Raw genomic sequence first — 15,709 nt, 5'->3', positions numbered from 1 at the left:
ACCACTGGCGAAAGGGACCAGCAGGCTTAAACAACGCTCTGTTATTTATTCAACCTTAGTGTGTTTACTGGTCTGTTGTCTGAACACCGTCTCTCTGTCCAAGGGAAGAATCTTGGGTTTCTTAGGAGCATGGCCTCAGTATGATTACTGATGTTTGCTTTTGCAAACATACATATTCTTATGGTGCATAAACCCTGGTTTGAAGAGATCAAAAAAGTGTGGTAGTATAGTACACCATCGGTATAGAATTGGGAAAGCAAAGCAACATAAACAAGTCGGTGCATTTGAATGGCCTATTGAGACAGACTTTTTTTTTTTTTATTATACTTTAGGTTTTAGGGTACATGTGCACAATGTGCAGGTTTGTTACATATGTATCCATGTGCCATGTTGTTTTGCTGCACCCATTAACTCGTCATTTAGCATTAGGTATATCTCCTAATGCTGTCCCTCCCCCCTCCCCCCACCCCACAACAGTCCCCAGAGTGTGATGTTTCCCTTCCTGTGTCCATGCCTTCTCATTGTTCAGTTCCCACCTATGAGTGAGAACATGTGGTGTTTGGTTTTTTGTCCTTGCGATAGTTTACTGAGAATGATGGTTTCCAGCTTCATCCATGTCCCTACAGAGGACATGAACTCATCATTTTTTATGGCTGCATAGTATTCCATGGTGTATATGTGCCACATTTTCTTAATCCAGTCTATCATTGTTGGACATTTGGGTTGGTTCCAACTCTTTGCTATTGTGAATAGTGCTGCAATAAACATACATGTGCATGTGTCTTTATAGCAGCATGATTTATAGTCCTTTGGTATATACCCAGTAATGGGATGGCTGGGTCAAATGGTATTTCTAGTTCTAGATCCCTGAGGAATCGCCACACTGACTTCCACCATGGTTGAACTAGTTTACAGTCCCACCAACAGTGTAAAAGTGTTCCTATTTCTCCACATCCTCTCCAGCACCTGTTGTTTCCTGACTTTTTAATGATGGCCGTTCTAACTGGTGTGAGATGGTATCTCACTGTGGTTTTGATTTGCATTTCTCTGATGGCCAGTGATGATGAGCATTTTTTCATATGTTTTTTGGCTGCATAAATGTCTTCTTTTGAGAAGTGTCTGTTCATGTCCTTCGCCCACTTTTTGATGGGGTTGGAAGTCAAATTGTCCCTGTTTGCAGATGACATGATTGTATATCTAGAAAACCCCACTGTCTCAGCCCAAAATCTCCTTAAGCTGATTAGCAACTTCAGCAAAGTCTCAGGATACAAAATCAATGTACAAAAATCACAAGCATTCTTGTACACCAATCACAGACAAACAGAGAGCCAAATCATGAGTGAACGCCCATTCACAATTGCTTCAAAGAGAATAAAATACCTAGGAATCCAACTTACAAGGGATGTGAAGGACCTCTTCAAGGACAGCTACAAACCACTGCTCAATGAAATCAAAGAGGATACAAACAAATGGAAGAACATTCCATGCTCATGGGTTGGAAGAATCAATATTGTGAAAATGGCCATACTGCCCAAGGTAATTTATAGATTCAATGCCATCCCCATCAAGCTACCAATGACTTTCTTCACAGAATTGGAAAAAACTACTTTAAAGTTCATATGGAACCAAAAAAGAGCCCGCATTGCCAAGTCAATCCTAAGCCAAAAGAACAAAGCTGGAGGCATCATGCTACCTGACTTCAAACTATACTACAAGGCTACAGTAACCAAAACAGCATGGTACTGGTACCACAACAGAGACATAGATCAATGGAACAGAACAGAGCCCTCAGAAATGATGCCACATATCTGCAACTATCTGATCTTTGACAAACCTGACAAAAACAAGAAATGGGGAGAGGATTCCCTATTTAATAAATGGTGCTGGGAAAACTGGCTAGCCATATGTAGAAAGCTGAAACTGGATCCCTTCCTTACACCTTATAAAAAATTAATTCAAGATGGATTAAAGACTTAATGTTAGACCTAAAACCATTAAAATCCTACAAGAAAACCTAGGCAATACCATTCAGGACATAGGTGTGGGCAAGGACTTCATGTCTATAACACCAAAAGCAATGGCAACGAAAGCCAAAATTGACAAATGGGATCTAATTAAACTAAAGAGCTTCTGCACAGCAAAAGAAACTACCACCAGAGTGAACAGGCAACCTACAGAATGGGAGAAAATTTTTGCAACCTACTCATCTGCCAAAGGGCTAATATCCAGAATCTACAATGAACTCAAACAAATTTACAAGAAGAGACAGACATTTTAAAGATAAATCGAAACTGTTGCCTTGAAATAGTTTCTTAAGATTTCTTAGTGGCAGAGCCTTCCTAGAGTCCCCCTTCTATGGGTGTGTTCTCTAGGCAGCATGTACATTCATATGTGCTCATATGCATAAATACGTGCATGCATATGCAAATAGCACCTCTCCAGCAAGCCCTCCTTAGCCTCTCTGCTTCTGTAGTACAACATTTCTTTGAGTGCTTTTACTATTTGCTTTTATATCCAGCTCATTCATTACTAGAGTGCAAACTGTGAGGGTTCATTGTGTTTTAATTGTCTTTGTATCCTTGTCTTCTAACATGGTACCTGACATATAGCAAGTGCTCAATAAATATTTCTTTGAACTACCACTTCCCCAATCAGGAGGTGAGGAAACTACCTGCCAAAGAAATGCTAACAACTGCCAAGGCAAACATACTGTAATCATGTGGTTCCCTTGCCATCTAAGAAGTCATTCCTCTAAAATGCCAGTGATGATAAGAAAGTCCAAGAAACATTCCTCCAGAAACACATGCAAACATCCACTGTGGAATGCCTTGGCCTTCTCTCATAAGAATAGCTCAGTGAGAGCACAGCAGAGAGGAAAATGAAACCAGAGGCTAACATTTGCTCATAGAAATGTACAGACCTTAATTTAGGCAGTGCTGAAAGGTCAGGGTCAAGTGGATTAACAGGATAAAGAGTTTTCTGTAGGGAAATTCTGCAAGTCCTATGAATATGTTTAGGTCTACATATAGAAACTAGGCCATATACAAACACAATCTTTTAAAACTAACATTTACTGGGAATTTATTATCTTCTGTTCCGGTCAATAGAACCCAGAGAGTGTTGGTCCCACAGTGCCATGCTAAGAAGTTTCCACTTGGTGTGTTAAAAGATCCTGGCATCATGCAGACAGACAAGCTCAGTTCTGTTCCTTATCACCCCAGTGGGCTCACGCAGGATGTATTAGAAGGACACGGACTTCAGGAAACAATTTAACTCTATTAATAATCATCTTGGCAAAAAGGAATTAAAATCTTTAATTAGAGATATGGCCAAGGGAGTGAATTAAGGGAAGAGTTTGGAAGAACATTTTACAGATAATATTGATAAGCCTGGAAAGAAAAGGGAAAAGTAAGGGTCAATACTAAGTTAAAGTTTGATAGTTTGGAGAACTAGGTGGATGGTAAGGCATAAATAAAGATATGATATGCCATAAACAAAGATAGGAAGGGGAAGAGAAATTTCCAGTTTGGAATTTCAAGTGAAATGTTAAATTTTGGAGACATGAAAGAAAAAAAAATTTTAAATTAAGATAAACTTGTAAAAAGCTGACAATATTACTCTGGGGTCTGACCCTATAATTAATAAAGAATGTTTCCTAAATAAACTATTTTAACATAATATTAGGTTGATGCTAAAGTAATTGCAGTTTTTGCCATTAAAACCTAGATTGATATGTAGAAAAACAAGCCTGTATAAAGTGGTAAATAAAGATTCATCTTATAATTTCAAATAATGTGAATATAGCGTAAAAGGAAGAGACCAACACACTGAATCCCAAATATACAAAGCTAAATGTGTTGCCTGAGGAAGGAAGAATTTTGGAAGAGCTTTGCTGGTCCAGGCACAGTTTCATTGAGCAAAGAAAGACCTTACAAAGGATTTGGGGAAGAGTTGTTCTATGTTGTGTTGGTGGCAGAGGCAGGAGAAGGGTGCCGCAGTCTGGGAGGCAATGTTTTGTGTGGGTGACAGGGTGGGTTGATTTCAGCCTTAGAAGCATATTCTCTAGAGAAGATGTGCCACTCACTGGCTGACTTTAAATATGTAAGGCTGCTGTTGATTGGCTGGCTTCGAGAATTGTGTTCTCTGCAGCAAGTTGTCACTAACTGGTTAGGGAAGTTTAAAATTAGCTCTGGTGTTTGTTACCACAGCCCTTGAACTGAAATTTATTGATTAAATAGGATTAAAACTAGTTTCTACTCTTTACTGGCTAGCAAAGCTATAGAACTCTTGGGCTTTTCCTGGGTGTATGGTGTCTTCAGTTTTTCTTTAATTATTCTCAATAAATACAAGACCAATTCAGTAACAATCTAATGAGCTATTTCACTGCATTACTTCTCTGGAAATCTTTTTATTTTAAAAGTCTCAATTTTTTTCATGGTGAAACCTCGTCTTTACTAAAAATACAAACAAAACAAAACAAAACAAAAAAATTAGCCAGGCATGGTGGCGGGTGCCTATACTCCCAGCTACTAGAGGCTGAGGCAGGAGAATGGCGTGAACCCGGGAGGCGGAGCTTGCAGTGAACCCAGATAGCGCCACTGCACTCCAGCCTGGGCTACAGAGTGAGACTCCATCTCAAAATAAATAAATAAAATAAAATAAAATAAAAGTGTCACCATTTTTTTTAACTTCTCGTAACAATAGAAAGATAATTAATCAAAGATTTCTGAAATTGCCAAATGCTTTTAATTTGTGTGATCTTCCCAACTAATTAATCTACCATAATTTGGCTAACACTTAACGCATCTTTTCATTTTGCTTATTTTCATGGCATTATGCACTGTTTTGTCCTAAGTGGAAGATTTTAAATTCAGTACTGAAGTTAGTTAAATTCAGAATGGTTCCTTACTGCACTTACGGGCTATGCCTGTGTGCTGTGGGTTTTCCCTTGTAAACGATTGGTTGTGCCTGTCGTACTGTTTAAATACTTTGAATTCTAAGGCAATTTTTGGTAAGGCACCATTTGGTTCCCTTACAGCTGATGTCTGGGGCTATATGTGCTTCAGCTGTGGTGCTGGTCCTGACAGGCTGACAGAATGCTTGCTAAGTGGATGTCTAAACGCATATTTCTAAGCACATATGCTTTCTCTGCACAGGATCAACAGAAGGCCTGCATTTTTTGGAATCCATTACACTGTTTATATTGTGATGTAAGATGTGGAAGCAGTTTTAGTTTTTTTTTTAACATGGCTGAAATAGAATCCACCTCAAACATTATTGAACTGGAAATAGCATTCAATTCCAGATACTACCCCATGTAACTTTTATTATAACACTTAATCCAGGTCATTGAGGTTGCCTGTGATCCTAATTGTATCCCTCCACAGTCTCCAAAGTCCCTAGAGGGCCAGGCCTGCTTCCTTTGATGTTTGGGTGGGGTAGCTGTACGAGGGCTTGACACGTAATAGGTGCTCAATAAGTGTTTGTTGAATAAACTGATCAGTAAGTTTTTAATGTCAGATGTCAGAATATTTCTTCTGTGGAAACAGAAGTAACATATTCCTTTTCTTATGCTCATTTCCAACTTCTGTAACTATATATATATATATATATATAGAGAGAGAGAGAGAGAGAGAGAGAGTACAATATGATCAGGCAATAGGTGTTTTGATTCCAAATCCAGTGCTTTTCCTATCACCACTTACTGGTCTCTTTACACTATTTTTATTTTTTTTCTAGAATTCCAAAACAGTTACTAAGCATCATTTGTATGTCAAGTTCATTGAACTCTTTAAACTTAATCTCCATATATTCACTAGAATCAAGTTTGGAGAGTAGAGTTCTTATGATCAGCTCTTTGCCAATACTGAACCACTTAAACATTTTCATGATGATTGTCACTGGATACTTCAAGCTACTACTCTCAGCTTCTTCTTTTACACAAATGACATTAAAATGTCTCCAAAGAAAGGAATTCTAATGACAAAAAAAAATAAGAAAGAAAAAATAAATTGTATAATTTAAAATCCACTTCAGGTTTGATTAAACATCAAAACATCTTGTAAACCCATGGTCCTATGTGTAACAGGGAAATATCTTGGTTCTCTTTGACTGGTTACAATCTCACATATTCAAGTCACTCATTCCTTCCTTCCTCAGGCAAGGGCACATATTACAACCTTTGACCTCAGGGACGGTCTGGTTGAGAGGCAAAAAGAAGAGCATGCCTTTAGCCAGAAGGAAATAAGCTAGAACATATTGGCATATATGGCTTTCACAGTTGTTCGTGAACTGAAACTCACTTTATAGAAATTGGAGCATTCCTATTGCTAAAGAATCTTGGGAAAAATCTTGTATAAGTCAAAAACAAACCCTAAGATACAAATGTAAGTGTCCACAATACATCTCTGTCAAAGGCAGACACCAGGCTGCTGATATGAAACCAAGTAACAGGCTCCTTTACTCTGTTTTTGCCTTAAAATGGAACACCCACCTGACCTGGAAAGAACTAAAGGACAGCTCACATTCCATTGCCCTAAACCAGCAGTCCCCAACCATTTTGGCATCAGGAACTGGTTTCCTGGAAGACAATTTTTCCACAGATGGGGGCGGGGGGATGGTTTTGGGTTAAAACTCTTTCACCTGAGATCATCAGACATTAGAGTCTCATAAGGAGTGCACAACCTAGATCCCTCTTGGGCAGAGTTCTCAATACGGTTCGCACTCCTCTGAGAATCTAATGCCGCCCTGATCTGACAGGAGGTGGAGCTCATGCAGTAATGCTGGCCCACCCGCCTGCCTGCCTGCCGCTCACCTGTGTGGCCTGGTTCCTAACAGTCCCAGGGCTTGGGGACACCTGCCCTAAACAATCCAATCATTGAAAACAGGCAGTGGTACTTACATGTAGACACTATAACAAATCAACGTGAGCTTAGTGAAAATCAGGTAGTTCTCCTGAAGGATATTTAATGAACTGTGAACTGTGCCAACTCAGACATTTTAACATATTTTCTGGAGAGATTTGTGTCTAAGTAGAAATTAAGAGTGTAATGCCTGCAGTTTCTGGACCAACTGCTTGGGGGCAGAGAAGGCACATGTGGATGTTTAGGTGGGTCCAAGTCTTTGATTCTGTTCCCCTCCTACTTTTCAATGGAATGAGGTAATATATTTTTAAAAGTAAGTGATAGGGCCAGGTGCGGTGGCTCATGTCTGTAATCCCAATGCTCTGGGAGGCTAAGGCAGGAGGATCACTTGAGATCAGGAGTTTGAGACCAGCTTGGGCAATGTAGCAAAACCCTGTCTCAACAAAAAAATTAAAGGTGTGGTGGTGTGCACCCGCAGTCCTAGCTATTTGGGAGGTTGAAGCAGGAGGATCATCTGAGCCCTGGAGTTCGAGGTTACAGTGAGCTATGATTGTCCCACTGCACTCCAGAGGGGGTGACAGAATGAGACCTTGTTTCTTAATAAAATGATTAAAATAAATGTTCTTGGGCAGGAATAGCCAGATTTTCACCTGCAAGGCACGTGGAAGTGCCTGACATTGTTCGGTCAAGGAGGGTGTGTTAAGCTGCTTCATGATGACGGTGTGCTGTCGTTCAGGTGTACTGTCAAGAAAATTGGACATTCCTTGGAATAATAAAAGATAAAAAGATAAGATAGTTTATTAATAGTTGTTGATCCTGACTGTGCATTAAAATATCCAGGGAATGAATGAACACCATTGTCCAGGTCCCAACATAAACTAGTTAAATCAGTATCAATAAGAATGGTTTCAGTATTCTTAAACCTCCTATGTAGTTCTAATGTACAGCCAAGGTTTGGAATAATTCATTTAACCCTTTAAAAGATGTGTCCTACTAAATAAATGCTCCATCACCAATTTCCGCCCTTAGACATGATTCTACCTGCCTCTCTGCTCTACCGAAGTTTGGCTTGGGTCAAGTCCATTTCCTCTATGTCTTGTCCTATTGCAAGTCTCCTAACCATTCTTGCAGCCCCCAACCCCATTCCCACCACCTCCCTCCGTTCTCCGCACAGCTACCAGAGTGGTCTTACCTGAAATGAATCTGACCATAACATTCCTCCACTGAAAACCTACTGGCCCTCCAGCATGTATCCAGTATTGGTTTATTAATACATTCAACCTTTTCACAACAGGCATTCACAATCCTTCCTAATCTTTTCTGCTGCCTTCTTCCAGAGCCTCAGCTTCCACTACTCTAGGCAAATTAAATGTTTTCCCCAGGATAGAGTTGCCAGAGACAATACAAGATACCCAGCTAAATGTGAATTTCAGATACACAAATAATATTTTTGTTAGTAAATGTCCCAAATATTTCATTATTTACTGTTTATCTTAAATTCAAATTTAGCTGGATGCCCTGCATTTGTATTTGCTAACCTGGCAATGAACCCTAAGAAGAATTCCAGGGAGCAGGCCACCACCCCTTTCCCTGCCCACATTGCCACTGCCCCTTCTAGCAGGCATTCCCTTGCTTGAGTGCCCAGACTGGTTGAAGACCTGCCTCTTTCGCCCAGATGGTCAGGCCCTCCTTCCTCTGCACACACACACTTCTTTCTTCAAACTCCCACCTAAGGTGAGAATTGTCTCTGTGCCTGTCCCCTCATCTACTCTCTACCCCCAGGCAGGATGAAGGGCAACAGGATGTCAGGAGCTGAGTCTTAGTAGTGCCCGGCACACCGGGGCTCAATAAATGCTTGGGAAGTGACTCAACCGCACTTCCTGAGCACCCTGGCTGATACAGTGAAGCAGGACCATTACCTTACTTTTCAGTAGAAAACAATAAGAGCAGAGACAATATGAAAGCATTACCCTTTCTGGAACATTGCTAGCACCGTCATATCTCCCCATTCCTGAGGATACTGTATCCTCCAAATACAGTGGCATGCTATTTTTGGATTTCTTCTATATAAAAAAAAATACTTTTTTGTTTTTATTGTTATTTGTTTTATTGTTAATTTCCTTTAGAGGAACCTCCACAGAAGGCAGACTCTTTAAATATTAACTCATTTAACTCTCACAGCCAACCACAAGAGATGGGTAGTGGTTAGGGATGGGAAGTTTAAGGCTCAGTGAGGTAATTACCACAAGGTAGCAAGAAGCACTCTTGCTACCTGGATGACTCAGGTACATCCTACTCTGAATGTGCTCTTTCCAATTGACTGCGCCGATTCATCTCACTTTTCAATCTGTTTGTCAGTGCCAGCTTCATCCTAGAGGAAGGCGGTCAGCCTCCAAAGTAGCCCCAGCAATCCCCTGCATCCTTGTATTAACATCCCGTGTAGCCCCCTCCCACACTGTACTATGCTTGAGCTATATGACAAATAGCATATGGCAAAAGGTATACCTCTTCTGAGGTTAGGGTAAAAGACTGCAGCTTCCATCTTGGGTGCTCTCTTGCTAGCTTGCTCCACCTCTTCCTCTTGGATCTCTTTTTGTGAGCAAGCAAGCTACCATGCTGTGACTATTCTCATGGTGAGGCCTATGTGGCAAGGAACTGAAGACTCCAGCAAAGAGCCAGGGAGGAACTGATTCTTGCCAATGACCACTTATGTGAGCTTGGGAAAGAATTCTCCAGCCCATCAGGACTTGAGGTGACTGCAGTCCTGGCTGACACCTTGATTCTAATCTTCTAAGAGACCCTGAGCCAGAACTGTCCAGCTAAGCTGCTTCCAGCTCCCTGACCCTCTAACACTATGTGAGATAATATATGTTTGATGTTTTAAGCTGCTACATTTTGGAGAAATTCATTATGCAGCAATAGAGAACTAACACACAAGAAGACAAGTAATCCTCCAAGAGGTTTTCTGATAACAGTTGCGTAGAAGAAAACTTCAGATGTCTAAAATCACACTATTTAGCCCACTGCTTGCCTCAGCTCCTCAGATGATGATGGACAAAGACCTTGTCTTAAGATGGAATACTGGGGTCTAAGCTTTGCTTCTAATGTATCAACTATGGAGAGAAAATCGACTTAGGGCTCTCTTTTTCACCATCTAGCAACTGGGGAGCAAGCATTCCCTCTTAAAGCCTTGACTCTCCCCAAGGCGCTGGTGGGTGGTTATTTATGGTTTATTCTGAGTTATTACTGCATAACATCCCCACAGGCAGTTAGCACAGCCTTTATTTATTGAGCAGCCTTTAATGATGAATAGAGTGAGAAACACCAGGCAAAGAATATGGTAATAACAGTACATAAATTTTATTTTCATTTAGCATGAAAACACCTGATTTCCTTCAACACTGTAAACATGTCACATTATTACACAGTGAAAGGCTGATGAATTTAAACATTCATGTGTACATTGTTTTGAATGGAAAATGTACTTACATTCCACTTGCCTCCACCATTACAGATCATTTTGTTTTATTTATTTCACTTTAGCTTGTTTTAATTAAAAAACAAAATCCAAGGAGAGAAAGTAACTGGAAGGTTTTCTCAGGATGGGATTGGTTATTTTCAAGACATTTGACTTCTTATTCTCCTCAGAAACAGAGAGACAGCCTCAGAATAGAACATTTTATGGTCAGAGTTGGCAAGTACCTCATGGTTTGTAGTTAATAAACATGATTAAACGAAATGTTCGGAAGGAAATTTTGCTAGACCATTTTTTTTTAAAAAAAAAACAAAACACAAGGAATGCACTCATTAATTATGTACAATTTTGTCATTGGGTAAAGAAGGAAATTTCAGGCTAGGAAGGCAGCTTATTCCTAGACATAACGTTAAATAAACACGTGCCTTCAAACTTGAATTATTGCCCCGTAAAAAGACAGACAAATGTCTCAGCAACAGCTTCATTACTGTCAAGCTCGTGATTTGTTGTTCCATTGACATGATGATGTGCTTTCAAGCACTAAGGTCTTGTCTGTTGTTGCAATAGAAACTCTTATTTTTAGAATTTATCATTTAGTTATTTTTAAAAAGTTATGGTTGATCAAAAAGCATGGTAAATAAGCTCAGTATGCGTGCCAGTATGGGTGTATTGGAGTTACATTAGAAATGGGAGAAAAGGAACACCTATACACTTCTAACTACTACGCTAGTCCTGTTAAGCAGAATGTTGGAGGCTTAACGTGATTCAGCAGTGCCCTTTCTATTTAACACATTGCTTGCCTATGGGTGGGACTGTCATGGGTCAGGGTTATAGGTCACACATTTTTCCAAAGAAGAAAAATTAAGGAGTGGTCATAGGATCTGGCATCCTATTCACTAAGTGAGTTCTAAATTGCATTTCACAGATAATTTGATGTGGTTATGGGATGGCGTTGGAATGCGAGAAACAGATGGAGCACTGCAATTCTAGTCCTGGATATCTGTGTTCTTAAGAGGTGTGGCCAAATCGCAGGGTGACACAGAGTGAGGTGCCAGGATTCATCCAAAGTACCACAGTTTAGAGGGGAAAATATTTTAAAGTAACAATGTTAAACTATTGTGAGACATTTGAAGCCCCTTTCCTAATAAATAACTATCCGTCTCTTCCTAGTCTCACATGTCTTGGCCACTATATAGCTGGGAAGAGCAGAAGACCTAGGGAATAACGCAGTCAGGAGTCCCAAACTCACTTTTTATAATTTGAGTAATCAACTCCAACATCCTTTCCTCTTTAACATCTTTTATTCTAATCAATCCTAAGCACTGACTAGAGGGCATGCTTTGAGCTGCTGGTTCTAAGAATTAATATTTCCAATTGGACATTCATGTACACTCTCTTGACCACAGATGACAGAAACTAAAGTCAATCAAGTTTAATGAAAAACGAATAAAAAAGTTTTGGGCTTACAATACTAAAAATTTCAGGCATGGTTGTTGAGTTGAAGTTCTGTCTCCTGACATCCTAAAACCAAATTCTCTGACAGCATCAACAGGGCATGGGTTCTGAGCTGTTTCCCACATGTTGGCTTCATATTCAGATTCTCTCTCAATGTGGTAGGAAAGATGGTTCTGGCATTTTAGGCTGACACAGTCACCAGAGATCCTAATCCCAGAAAGACAGTGCATCTTTCACAATGACTTTGGAGAAAAGTCTTCGGGTGAGTTTTCATAGGCTTAGCTTGGGTCCTGAGCCCATTCTTGGGCAAATAAATATGACAAAGAGGGTGGAATATGTTGATTGGCTAGGGTTCAGCCATATGCCCAGGAGTATGGTAGTTCCCTAAAAAGGGGGATGCTTTGTACACATACAAAAGTCAAGTTTACTATGGAAATGGTAACCCAAGGAATGGGAGAAAATGTCTGCCAATCTTGTATCTGATGAGGAGTTAACATCCAGAATATACAATTCAACAACAACAAAAACAACCCAATTAAAACATGGGCAAATGATTGAACTGACATTTCTCCAAAGATATACAAATGGCCAATATGCCATAATCATTAGGTAAATGCAAATTAAAACCGCAATAAGATATCACCTCACACCCATTAGCATGGTTACTATAAAAAACAAACAGAAAATAACAAGTGTCGGTGAATATGTGAAGAAAAGGAATTTTTGCACACTATTGTTAGAAATGTAAAGTGGTGTGGCTGCCATAGAAAACAGTATGGTAGTTCCTCAAAAAATTAAACATAGAATTACACGTGATCCAGCAATTCCGCTTCTGAGTACAAATCCACAAGAACTTAAAGCAGGGACCTAGTTATTTGTATACCCATGTTCATAGCATCATTATTTGCAAGAGCCAAAAGGTAGAGGCAACCTAAGTGCCCATCAATGGAAAAATAGAGAAACAAAATATAGTATACACACATATTATTATTCAGCCTTAAAAAGAAAGAAAATTCTAACAGGCTACAAAACAGGAGAACCTGAAAGAAATTTTGTTAAATGAAATCAGCCAGTCACAAAAGGACAAATACTGTATGATTCTGTTTATATGAGGTACCTCAAGTAGTCAAATTCATAGAGACAGAAAGTGGAGGAGTTGCTACAAGGTACTAAGGGGAGAGGAGAATGGGGAGTTATTGTTCAATGGGTAGAGTTTCAGTTTTAGAAGATGAAAAGAGTTTTGTGGATGGATGGTGGTGACGGCAGCACAACAATGTGGATGTACTTAATGCCACTGACTGTACACTTAAAAATGGTTAAGATCGTTACCTTTATCTGTATTTTACCACAATAATAAAAAAAAAAAATCATCTCCACTAGGCGGAGGTTGCAGTGAGCTGAGATTGCGCCACTCACTCCAGTCCGGTGACAGAACAAGACTCCGTCTCAAAAAAAAAAAAAAAAAAAAAAATCTCCACTATAGAATTTCAGAAAAGAGGTAGACTTGGCTACATAGCTTTTCTCCACTTACCCTTTAGGAACTTGCTTCTGAACATCTTCCATTCAGATACTCCTAAAATCATAAATCATGCTGACTCCTCAATGCTCCATCATGGTTTATTTTTCCTATATTAGGTGGCCCCAGAACCTTTGTAATTCCCCACGCTAATCAGAAGCCTGTCCAGTACCCTTCTTGGAACCACGCTATAGGTTAGGGAGCCTGTAAGTCTGCTGTATTAAGAGCAGTTGATATGCATGCCTAAAGGTGTTTTGAAAGGGAGGAATCTGCAAAATGTATCTTAACTTAAATGCAAATTAATTGAGCAGCTTTAATTGAATAGTTATCTCTTGGGCCTTCATATAGGACTGGATATAATTCCAATCACCAAGTCAAATAATCAGCTTAGGGTCCTTTTACCGCTTATCTGCAGAACTAAGATTCCTACTACATAAAGGCCATTTCTCACATAGGCAACACAGGAGTTACTTGGATGGCAATTATGTTCACAGAGAGAAAAAAACAGTGACGGTTAACTCCATTGCTTGCAATCTCACCTGCTCTTGATGGCACTTTTCCTCAGATCATACTCCCTACAAGTGCTAAACAACTCAACTGAAGTCAGTGGACGGAAGATATGGTGCAATGAGCCTATTTTGCAGTCCCGATAATTTCCACCTAATGGACTAAGTTCCAATTCTGTCTGTGCTACCTACAGCTTGTATAATCTTGGGCGGTCACTTCAACTATACAACTGGACTAAGAATACTGACTCTCGTGGGTGTTATAATTAAATGAGGTAATATATGGTAAGGTAAACATTGATCAGTCTCTTCATTGGTTGATTAGCCTCTTCAAATGTTAGCTTGATTAGTCTCTTCAAACGTTAGTTTCCTGCCTCTTCTTTTCAGTATGCTCGCTGAAGAGCTGGCTACAGACCGAGTGACTGAATCAAAGCATCACATCCTACATGCTCCCATTCCCCATCTTGCTACAGTGGTATCAGTTTCTGTGCCCAGAAGATGGTGCTGAGGTTGGATGAATAAAACAATTACAGGGCCTTCAAGGATAAGAAGAAGGAACATGGATAAATATCCCCATTCTGCCTAGACAGAAATAAGAAAAACATTCCCTTTTCGCTTCTTTAAAACCAATTCTTGAGTCATGCATGGCAACAATATGTGTTGCCAAAAGTGGCCAGTTTGTGGTAGTAGGTTTTATTCAGAAAATCAGTGGGTGATGAAAATTTAGAAGATGCACTCATCATTTGTAAAACTGTAGATGAAAGTTTAAAAGATGATGTTATACCACTTTTTCTTCACTGCCCTCATCAGTGGCTCCATCCCACCCTCCTGCTGTTCTCATAACTGGAGAAATAATTTCATGAGCCAAACAGGATGGTTTTATAGGTGTGTGTCTGGCATTAACTTTATTTCCTATCCACGTACCAGATATTACTGCCCGCTCTTACGAAATAGTTTATTCCACCATAAATGTATGTTTTAATGATCACATTTTTTTTGGAATACATTAATCTATCTAAAAATAGGTGATTAAATCATCCATCATTCTGCTGTGAAACTCTTTAATGTTTTCTTTGGGAAATAAATTAGAATGCCATATTGGTTTCCAAGCAGACATAAGCTGGCGATGACTTTTTTGTACAAAAGTTACTGATGAAAAGCTCATAGAGGCATTTGGATTTCTTGAGGATTGTAAATCCAGGCACGTTACTACTTTATCTACTGGAAATTGGGGTAATGCAGGAGATGGGAAAGCATGATGTTAAATCAACTGGTGACCCCAAATAATTTTCCATGGTGTTCATCAGACATGCACACACTATGTTACTGTCATCATTCCTAGCCTTTCCACTATGCTGTCTCAAGTTTGCACAAATTGTAAATGATTTTAAATGATTAACTGATGTGACATAATCAAATTACTTAGGGTTTTATTTACTGTGCTCCGAGTAATTCAGTTATGACCTGGCAAGGTATTTAACAGACAATAGTGAAGTTACTACAAATTCAACTTTGCACTGGACAACTCCATTTGAGGATACCACCACCTTCAAATTAGCAATTCCAGAAACTGGTCTCAGTATCTTGTTCCAACAACAAGCATCACCCACTACAATAAAAACAGCAAGTAGAATCGTTTTACTTCTTTTGTGTTTCTGGTCTCGGCAAACTGCACTACAATCTACCAAACTGCCCAAGCCAGAAACCTAGAGGTCAGGCTGGATTTGCCTGAGGACATGAGGTGAAGAAGCAACCACTGTGAAGTCCTAAGGTACTCTTAATACCCTAATTTCTTTGAATCTATGCACTGTCTCATATTCATGCTCATCACTTAATTCAGGAATCTCTCCAGGATCCTGCACCAGCCTCTTAGATCCCTCACTCTCCTCAGCCT

Source organism: Hylobates moloch, unplaced genomic scaffold (assembly GCF_009828535.3).
Source record: "Hylobates moloch isolate HMO894 unplaced genomic scaffold, HMol_V3 SCAFFOLD_2, whole genome shotgun sequence".
Lineage (NCBI taxonomy): Eukaryota > Metazoa > Chordata > Mammalia > Primates > Hylobatidae > Hylobates > Hylobates moloch.
This window is presented reverse-complemented; position numbering follows the sequence as displayed.